A 9969-nucleotide genomic window follows, 5' to 3' on the forward strand; every position below is an offset into this window, starting at 1 on the left:
TGCAGGGTCTCCATCCTCAACGGTGAAAGCCTCACTGAGCTGGCACAGGCTTGAGCACATACAATCAGATCCCAGCACAATGAACAAAACATGGGCAAACAGGCCAAAAACTGTCTGGCTGAGTGCCATGCCAGCTGGGCTGTGAAACAGTGGGCTGGAAGCAAGGAAACAAACTGATAGAAATCTCCAACACCTCCTAGCCTCCAAGGTGTCCAGGTGCTCCTCAGTAAAGCTGCACGATCAAAAAATGATTTGGTATCTAACCAGCTTGCCTGCCATCTCTCCAAACAAGAGCTGTACTCCTGAAGCACGCTAGCTCCTAGGGAAAATTTTCCTGAAATAGCAAACTGGTAATAGCAAGCCAGGTGGGCTGAGAGAGGAGGCAACATGCACATGAGGGGGCTTCTGCTGTGTGCCCTAAATTTGGGAAGCTCTCTGCTCAAGCAAAACAGCTGATGGAAACTACCAGCATTGATTACCCTAAATTATCGGTGAGAGTCTCATGAAATGGTTGAATGCTCATCTCTCAGCTGATTGCCACACTGGTTTTGCCCCCAGACTCCAAATTCACCACAGGCAATGGAATTGCCCCATTTCCTTCTCTAAAGACCATTGAAAGTATCACCAAACAGTAATAATTCTGCTAACCTACAAAGCAGTTCTATTTTACCTTACATCTTCTGCAAAAATAAAAATCCTCTTCTGTTTGGCATAAAATGGCCACTTTTTAGGAGAGCTAATTACTTTTGATTTCTGTTAACCCTCTTGCTGGGAACATAATGCCTAATTGAAAACAGTATCTGGTTGCCTGACAACAACTACATGTAAATAAATCAAAACAAATTTTAGCTGTGAATTTCAGGCCCATGCAATTACACTTAGAACATTAAAATCCAGGTTTGGAAGAATGCATACAATGCCAAGGGGCCTTTACAAGGCCTGATTCACACCAAATTATCATGGGCTGGAAACGAAAGTCTTTTATTTCTTTTGTGAAGTAAACACAGCAGTTTGGTTTTGGATTGAAAAATTCAAAAGCTTTTAACGCTGCAATACCTGCCGAAATTGTTCAGTGTTAGTTGTACTTTTGCACCACTGTGGTTTCTACAGGGTTTGGCCCGAGTTGTGCTGAAGATTTGCTGTTGGACAAAGAGAGTTTGCAGCTCACTGCAGGAACAAGACTGAGACCATGTCTGGTGGAGGAGAGACAGACAGCAGGCTGCTTGCTCAATGACCAGAGCCATAAGAGTATTGCCTAACATTAAATCTTCAGGCTAGACTGTTGACCTTTAATTAGTGACCTTTAACTACAGTTGCAACCAGCTGTGAGAGGGATATGGCTCTCTAAACCTTACTGCCCCTCCTCAGTTGTCACAGTTAGCTGCTATCCTCACTTGACAGGGGTAGGACGGCCAAGGAAAAGGAGCAAAAAACCACCCAAAACTTACTGAAATCCATGGGCTTCTTTTAGCTGCCATGGTGGGGGATGGTGGGGAGGGCTGGAACTAGGCAAACTTCTAAGTTCCTTTCCAATCCAAGCCATTCTATGATTTGTGGGTTCTTGATTTGCCGTCAGCCTTGGCTAGATGAGGGGATCACCTACTCTTAGGAGGGTTTTGCAGCCCAGCAACGGCCAGCAGCCAGAGCTGCTCTAGCATGACCTACATCAGCCCCTGGGAGAGAGAAATGCCAAAAACCTTCTGCTGTTCCTCCCACTCTGAACCATGTCACTGAGGCTGTTATGTGCACACAAAGCACAGTATTAAACTGCAGAGTACAGCATGTAACTGATGGGTTTTCAATTGAGAGCCGAAATGCTTGGGTGATTTACATTGGACTGGTGGGTGTGTACTTGTGCTGAGCAAATGATAGAGAATAAATAATAATGTGTATAGCCTAGGATCAAAAAACTACAGGCATCCGTATCATAGAATCATAGATTAGTTTCAGTTGGAATGGACCTTTAAAGGCCATCTAGTCCAACACCCCCTGCAACGAGTAGTGACATCTTTTACAAGACCAGGTTGCTCAAAAACAGCCCCAGCCACCATGAGCTTGAACACTTCCAGGAACAGGGCATCCACAACTTCTCTTGCAACCTATTGCAGTGCCTCACCAGCCTCACAGTAAAGAATCTCTTCCTAATCCCTAAACTAAACCTACCCTCTTTCAGTTTGAAGCCATTCCACTTGCCCTGTCACTACATGCTCTTGTAAAAAGCCCCTCTCCAGCTTTCTTGTCAGCCCCCTTTAGGCACTGGAAAGTGCTATAAGGTGCCCCTGGGGTCTTCTCTTCTCTAGGCTGAACAACCACAACCCTCTCAGCCTGCCTTCATACAAGAGGTGTTCCTGATCATTGTTCTCGCTTTCTGTGGACCCATTCCAACAGGTCCACATCTGTATCCAGATAGATAGATAGATAAGGCTATATACATTTCAGACTTAAAATTCAGTCTCTGATGAAACATGCAAATTATTTTCAGTTATGAGAAAAGGCCTTTCAGTGGTAAAAAAAGATCACCCTTAAATCCTTAAATTCCAATTAATGTGTTGTTTATTAAAACTTTTGAACATCTGGACTGCTGCAGGAAAAAATCTTAGGACAAAAAAATAAAATCAAAGATAAATCTAACTGCACAAGCAGTAACATAACTTGCAAGGAATACAGAAAATAAACATATTCCTGCATCTCATAACCAGTTTGGAGTTAATCAACTTCTGCATTTTAAAATATTTTTTAACCCATTACTAAAACCTCTCTCGTGGTGATGACTGTCTCCCTAGGTCAGTCTCCAGTCTCAAACAACACTAAATGCTGGTTCTTTGTCCTCTTCCAGAATGTTTCCCACTAGGATCTTGCATATTATCTTCCTACTTATCTCTGTTCCAGTTTCCCTTAGTACCACTCATCTTGTTTCCCCTATTTATGCATATACCCTGTTTACTCTCTTTGCTTCCTACGCTCACTCTGAGCTTGACACTTACTCTTCGGCCTGTCAGTGCCCCCACTTATGCCTACAAAACAACCTCCAGAACATTCCTTTTTTAAAAACCTTTTTAAATCCTTGCCCTTTAGATAATAAATCTCAACCACTTCCCCTTCGATCTCCGTTAGTACATCTCCTCTTGGGGTTGGGTTAAGTAGGCTGTCTTCCCAACCTCCCTACAATCTCTTTTATGATATAATATGTCTTTTAGTTAAGTGTATGGAAGAACTTAGACTTCAAGGAAGACCAGAAATTACTCTGTGGTAGACAATGGCAATTCCCTTATTTTTAAAGTTTGTGCAGATAGCTATCTCATCTGTGCTAGAAAAGAAAACTGTTTACTGTGGCCTAACATCTAGGAAGATAAACTGACTTCAAACACAAAGCAGAATCAATAAGAAACACAACAACCTCATTTCATTCCCTTGCCTAATGAAGTGTAAAAAACAAACTGACAGCACAACAAAGAGAAAAGAATAATTGGTTTCAAAATGTATTCCAAAGGTGGCATTTGTAATCCAATTAAGGAAAATATTGGAAATTGTTTGGGCTTTTTCCTGACCATGGAATTTCACTGTTGTTGATGCTGAATCTTCTTTCCAAGTGATAAAATTTCCATAGGAATCCTCTCAGCTCTTTCATTGCTTTTTAATGCCCACATTTCTCAGCAGAAGAGATCTGTACTTTGCAGGCACTGGTCTACCATAGCAGGAGGGTGTGTGGCTGTCACAGACCATACATTCCATGACAGTGGTTGTCATAATTTGAACACAGCACTAGCAATAATGACTGAGCCAAGCACTGAAAGCTGACCATCGGCGCCGTGCAGACGAGGTTCTGACACCCCCAGCCTCCGAGAGCTTCTGTGTTTGTGCCAAGAAAACAGGGATCACTGCCAAGACTGTGTGATGTGCAAGAGCTGGCCAAAGTGCTCTTCCCAAGCACAGTTGTTTTCACTCGCTGTGTGTGGAAGGGGTCGTAAATTGCTCTCCCAAGAAACCACAGAGAAGCAGAGTGCCTCGCGGTGATTTGTTCCTGACGATGCAGCATTGCCACTAGGTGGGATTTTTGTACAGTCGGCTTTAGCTGGGGATTTTTGAGCACCCTGATTCATGCTGTGGCCAATAAGAGGGGTAAATAATGGGCAGGAATGGGAGTAGGGATGAGCATTGGGGCCCATGGACATGGGGAGTTCCAGTGTCAGTGCTGGGTGATGGATATATCTGCTGGTGGGGGAAAACAGCATCCCAAATGAGCAGTTTCTGCTGGGCAGCTCGCATCGGATGCTCACTGTGCACTGCAATGGCTTTTAGGTTAATACAATCACAAACACATCTCCAAGAACTTAGCCCTGACATCCTCTCCCTGCTGAAACTTTTGCATACAATCAGCATTTCTATGGTGCTATTATTACCTGTTTTTACTGGTTCAAATATTATTTAGTGATAGAGGTAATTAAAATACTCCAGCCAGTGATGATAACTAAATTAATTAATAACCAGATTAGCTGATTGATTGATTGAACTGACAAAGTATTCTTTCCTCCTCAGATGGCACTCAAGTGAGCGGCTCAGCTCCAAAATGCAGATGTGAGATATTACTGTTGTGTCACACAGTCACAATAATTTGGAGGGAGGGGGTGTCTTTCCATTCCAGGAAGTTTTCCATCTTCCTTGGTAGATCTTTTAAACCAAGATGGCCACACAGCTGCTGCCACGGATCCTGCACACCAGGGATATGTCAGAGACAGAAATGTGTCCACCAAGAGCTTAATCGAAGCTCGTTTTCATGGCAGGAGCTAATGCAGCCTCACCTGTAGCTGGTACCCACCAGAGAAAGTCATCATACAAATGCAGTGCTGCTGCTGGTTCACCACAGAGGTTCAGACTCACAGCTGCTAGGCACCAAACCAAGAGCTGTGCAGGTTGGGAATAGCTCTCAGGCACAGGTCTCCCTTGGCAAGCTGCCTGCAGCCAGAATACCCTTGCTTTTTCAGACAGAGCCTGCTTCAGGTGCTTAGTTTTCAGGCAAAGGGATCAGAGGGGGCGCTGTATCTTATGGCACACCCAGTCTTAGAAGCACCACTAAGGTGGTGACCAGCAGTGCCACTTAGGCACTCTTAGGTTTAGAGTCCTATTCCTTCAGCGGCTGTTAATGAAGCACAATCATATCTATGGGGAGTCCTGTCTTTTTCCCCCAGGAGGTTCAATGTGAGACAAGGTTTATGTACACTTTACTTTTCTACTGCTGGAGGAAAACAGGCTTCACAGCATGCTCATACGCTCCCAAATGACATGTGCTTGCCACTGGCATTACAGTCAGTAAAAAGGGGTCTGATGCTCATGTTTTGTTCAGATTAGAACAAAACCCCACCAAGCCCCTCTGCAAAGAGTCAGAGCAATTAAAGTACTGCTGGCTGCAAAGAGACATGCTAGAAACTACCAGGCCCACCACACTCAATAGCTTATTCTCCTGCAAGAGGATAGCTTTTTTGCCAAATTTTTCCCTTCCTTTCTCTACATCTGATGTTCCTAGCCTGGGAAAGGTAAAGCATCATTGCATCTTAGCGTGTTGTGCTGCCAGGGGCAGGGACAGCTTTTGTAGCAATGGTTTGCAGCAAGCATCAGCACGTTGCTGGGTTTACTGCTGACCACCCCCTAGCTGTTTCTGTGGAGTCTGAAATGCTTTTCCTTTGATGTAAGGATACTGGAAACTTCACGTAATGGCAACACAATGCAAGCTGGAAACTGTCCGCCCTCTTCTTTCTCACAAAGCCTAGCAGGGCTCTGGCAGAGACTGCCAGAGGCTCTGAGGAAGGTTGCTCACAGGTGATGTAACTCCCTGGCATAACAGGCCTTTGAGCTTCCTCCTCTTATCAGGACAAGAAGCTGCATGCAGAGGTGCTGGCATGGTGCAGAAGGGTTTAGAGTCCTAAGAGTTACTGGGAAAGGGGACAATGCGGGGGAAAAAAAGATCATATGGGCTCTTTTTTGAGCCTAACCAGAGCTTTTTGACATTATGTATTTGGAGAAACTGCTATCTGCTACCCAGGTAACTCCCTCAGCAGCCTGATGGAGCTGGGAAACTTTCTGAAAACAGCAGAGTCAGAGAGTTTCACCTGGCTATCCCCTCTTTGCTTTATATCTGATATTAAATACACTTCCCTGCCCTCCTCAAAATCAGTAACAGTATTATTGGAACAAGCTGCGTGGGTCCTCAAATTCTGTCCTCTGCTAATGATATCCTGTCAGTCAGCAACAGAATTTGTACATGGTTGAGATTACTGAAGCTCTTGCCTGCAGGTTTTTCCATAGCACAACACAAGGGATAATCTGGCCTTGTAAGCATACAGTGGAAAAAAATTGAGCTTTATTAAAGAACTCAATACTTTCAGCCTAGATTATGCCTCCTGCCAGGGAGGTGACATCATTACTAGTCCAGGTATTCATATTCTGCTGAGCTGGCATCTAAAATAGAGCTCATGTTTCCCCAGACTTTCCAGAAACCTCTGTTCAAAGCCTTAGAACTTCAATATAGTAACTTCAATGTTTTGCTGGGTTTTTACAGTGCTGTGATCGGATAATTTCATCACTGGCAGCCTACACTGTGCTTTACTTCACTAAATGTATTTAGGATTAGATGCAAACCATGTGTTTCATTTAGATAAGTCTCACATCGGGCTGAAGTGTTGCATGCAAGACCCTCAGAATGAAGGATCCATCTCCCTGGGGGACCAGGAACACACTGGGTCCCAAAAACTTCACTGAACTGGAGAAGAATCTGAGAGCCTGTGAGTCAAACCCCACTGCTCAATCTCCTTAAAATTCCACCAGCACTCACTTGTAACAGTGGGCAGCTCTGAAACTGCCTCCATTTCTGCCTGGAGCCTCTAAAGCAAAATAAAATAAAAACATAACCAATAATAAAGAAATCAATAACCTTAGAAAGCACAGTCTTCTCATGCTGAGAATGTTTTCCATATCTGTACATCGGACTTGAAGAGATAATTAAAAACCAAAAATCACAGCTCCAGTAAACACTAGAATCACCTGTTGTATTTTCATAAATTTGTGCAAACTTCACAAATCTATCATATTTATAGTAGAATAAACGTATAACACTGCTGAGATGCATGGATACTTAGACAAGGAAGCTAGCTAAACACATAGTTCCTTCTGTGATAGGACAAATCTAGGTAATGCTGGGCACAAATTAATTTTTCACTTGCTGATATTGCACTTGAAAATCCCTTTTACTAGGGGCAAGTTTGGGGGATGGCCAGTGAGAAATTAACCAAGGTACCATGGGAAGCACTGCTCAGTGTCTGACCTCCCAGGCTGGTAAACAATAAACTCTATGCTAGCTTCAAAACAGCTTTCCTAATAGGCAAAATAGCTAAAATCAGGCTCTTACAAGAATATACTTAAGATTTTCAGTCAGTAGTAACAGTATTTGGATAAAACGAGTTCTGACAAAAAAACAGTGTCAGAATATGAATATACCCCCTGCAAAGTAAAATCTAGACTAATGAGAATAAACTTTCAGAAAATGACAGCAAAGGTTACCAGCAGATTGACTGTGCCATAAGCAGCCGTGGGGCCATGCCTACCAGATCAAACGAGGATAAGATAATCCCAGGTGAGTGGAAGGTACTTAGCAGGTGCAAAAGCCCTGAGTACACTGATGTGTGCCAAGTCTTTTGAGAAGTAACTAGGTCAAACAAGCTGATGATTTACTCAGTTTTCAAAACATGGAAAACAGCCCTTGCATAAAATTATGGCATGGCTAAAACCCTGAGAAATTTGTTCTGAGGTGACAGACATGCTTCAGGTGAATTTTACACGTGAAGGGACGTTGTTATTTTATTGTGAAAGTCCCATATCTTCTTGGTGATTTCTCATAGGCAGCTCCTCACAACACAACCAACAAACTCCAACTCTGTCCTCAACCAGCTAACCCACCCTTTTGTAGCACTCATCTCCTTATTGGACACAGCTGTGGCCTATTAAGTTCAGGCCTGTTCCTAATCTTTGGTGATTAGTACAGCTGCAAGTCCTCAGGTGTTAGATTACCTTCTGCACTATGCTCTTACATTCTATCCCTCCACAAAGGGAGAACTAGTTTTGTGTGGAGCCTGTGGGCTTTCCCATGGCTAAGGAAGCAGAAGAAGAGAGAGGAAACACACACACCCAACTCTCCCCAGCCCCCTGGGCTGCCGAATCAGCAGGGGAAAGGAACAGGAGCTGTTAATACACTTGAACACTGCTTTTCAGAAATAAACTGCCCTAATTATAATCTGCTGAGCTCAAAATGGCAAAAGCCAGACAAAAAAGCTGGCAGACTGCAGGAGCCAGGCTACCTACAGGGGCCTGCCACGGTGGTTAGGTGGAAATTTCTCCCCAAGTCAGTGAGTAGAGGCATCATCTGAAGTTTTGGGTGAGTCAGAAAGAGCAGCTTACAGCAGGTGTTAGTTAGGCAGGAACACAGGGAAGGCTAGGATCAGGTCAGTAGGATGCTGAGGAAGGTGGAGGGGGCAGTGGGGCTGCTTGGGCAATGGCAGGCATGTTCAGGATGACATGTTGAAGGAGTGCAGGACAGCAAGGAGGAATGCAGCAGAGCTGGATCCAGGCTTTATCTTAAATAAATTCTGAACTATGCTCTCAGGAAAGAAACAGAGAAAAAGAGACCTGCAGAGGAGATAGAATAAGTATGCTCATAAATAAAATAACTATGTATTTATAGATAACAAATATACCTATGCATACTTAAATTTATAAAATTTATTGATAAAAATAGTCCATATCAATAAAAATAAAGTATGTGGTAAAATTTTTCATTCTTTCATTTGTTTTTCTTCATTCCAAGGTATTATTCCCAAGTGTTGCAATAATGTATCCTTAATATTGTTCCTATAGTAATGGACATACTTGATATTCTTATGTCTGACCCTCATGATTACTCTGTTTCTGAGAAACTGACTAAATACTAAACATGAGAAAATGAAATACTGGATATCAGACTGTCTTCTAGCTCACTCAGCAGTGCCTCATCACTGAAAAGTGTTTTATTTCATACCAGCATGGCCCCTTAGTCACAGTGAGAATTTCCCTTCTTTGAGCATAGTCAGGCCTTGCTAGGTCTGCAAAGCTTCTCTCTCCCCATTGGGATCTCTGCTGTTTATTTTTTATAGCCTGTAGGAAATGTTATCAAAAGACAAAATCTATTAGCTCTGGAGGCTACCCGAGGAGACTTGGTAAATAACTTAGCATCATCACACGCAGTTCCAGCAGGGCTGGGAGCAGGACAAGTTGGACAAGAGAGCACAGGCATTTCTTGCAGCAAATGGAGTCAGCCTGCTCTGACTCACAGCCTCTCATGGACTCTGAGAGATCCTCTCCCTTCATGCAACCCCCAATTCAAGAAACAACAGTTGCTAACACTTCTGCTTCTCCTTCCTAGTGCTTGCTTCCCTCAAAGCCTAGCATAAAGTTTTTGCTATGATGCTTGAGGTCAGACTCTTGGTCTTGCTCACAATGAACACCAACTTGTTCCACAGGAACAGATACTGGCTTTGCTTATGGAGCGGGACTCTGAGATGCACATAAATCATGCACAGTCTGGTCACTCAAGATTCTTTACAAGTAAAAAAAGAAAATAAAAAACCGGAAAGCAAAAAATCTCAGCAAGTTGCAGCTGCCAGCACGCAGGCTGCAGTACATGGAAAGAACATTTTAAAGGAAGGGAAGAGTAACCCTTGTCATTCTCTGACCTGGTGTGGAGGTCATTTTCAGTCATCTCACAGTACAGGCAGTTTGGGCCCAGCAGCATGTCACCCAGTGTCAGTGCCAGCAGCTCCGAGGGATCTCTCACCCCAGCCAGGACACAGCCCACCTCGCTGCACAGAGCTTGTGCAGGAGGGCTCCTGGGCGCTGCGTCCGCCAAGCCCGCAGGGCTTCATTCCTGGGGCTCCATCTCTGGTTTGT

At 43.8% G+C, this 9969-nt stretch overlaps 1 long non-coding RNA gene across 1 annotated transcript in view; it reads right to left on the reverse strand.

The window, feature by feature from the left end:
- LOC115947709 overlaps positions 1 to 9802 on the reverse strand; it is a 53301-nt gene extending 43499 nt beyond the window's left edge. Inside the window, exon 1 of the long non-coding RNA XR_004081562.1 lies at positions 9756 to 9802. This is a non-coding gene — a long non-coding RNA (uncharacterized LOC115947709). The remainder of the gene's footprint in view (positions 1 to 9755) is intronic.
- Between the last annotated feature and the right edge of the window lie 167 nt (positions 9803 to 9969).

The sequence above is a fragment of the Geospiza fortis genome, unplaced genomic scaffold, assembly GCF_000277835.1.
Source record: "Geospiza fortis unplaced genomic scaffold, GeoFor_1.0 scaffold166, whole genome shotgun sequence".
Classification (NCBI taxonomy): Eukaryota; Metazoa; Chordata; class Aves; order Passeriformes; family Thraupidae; genus Geospiza; species Geospiza fortis.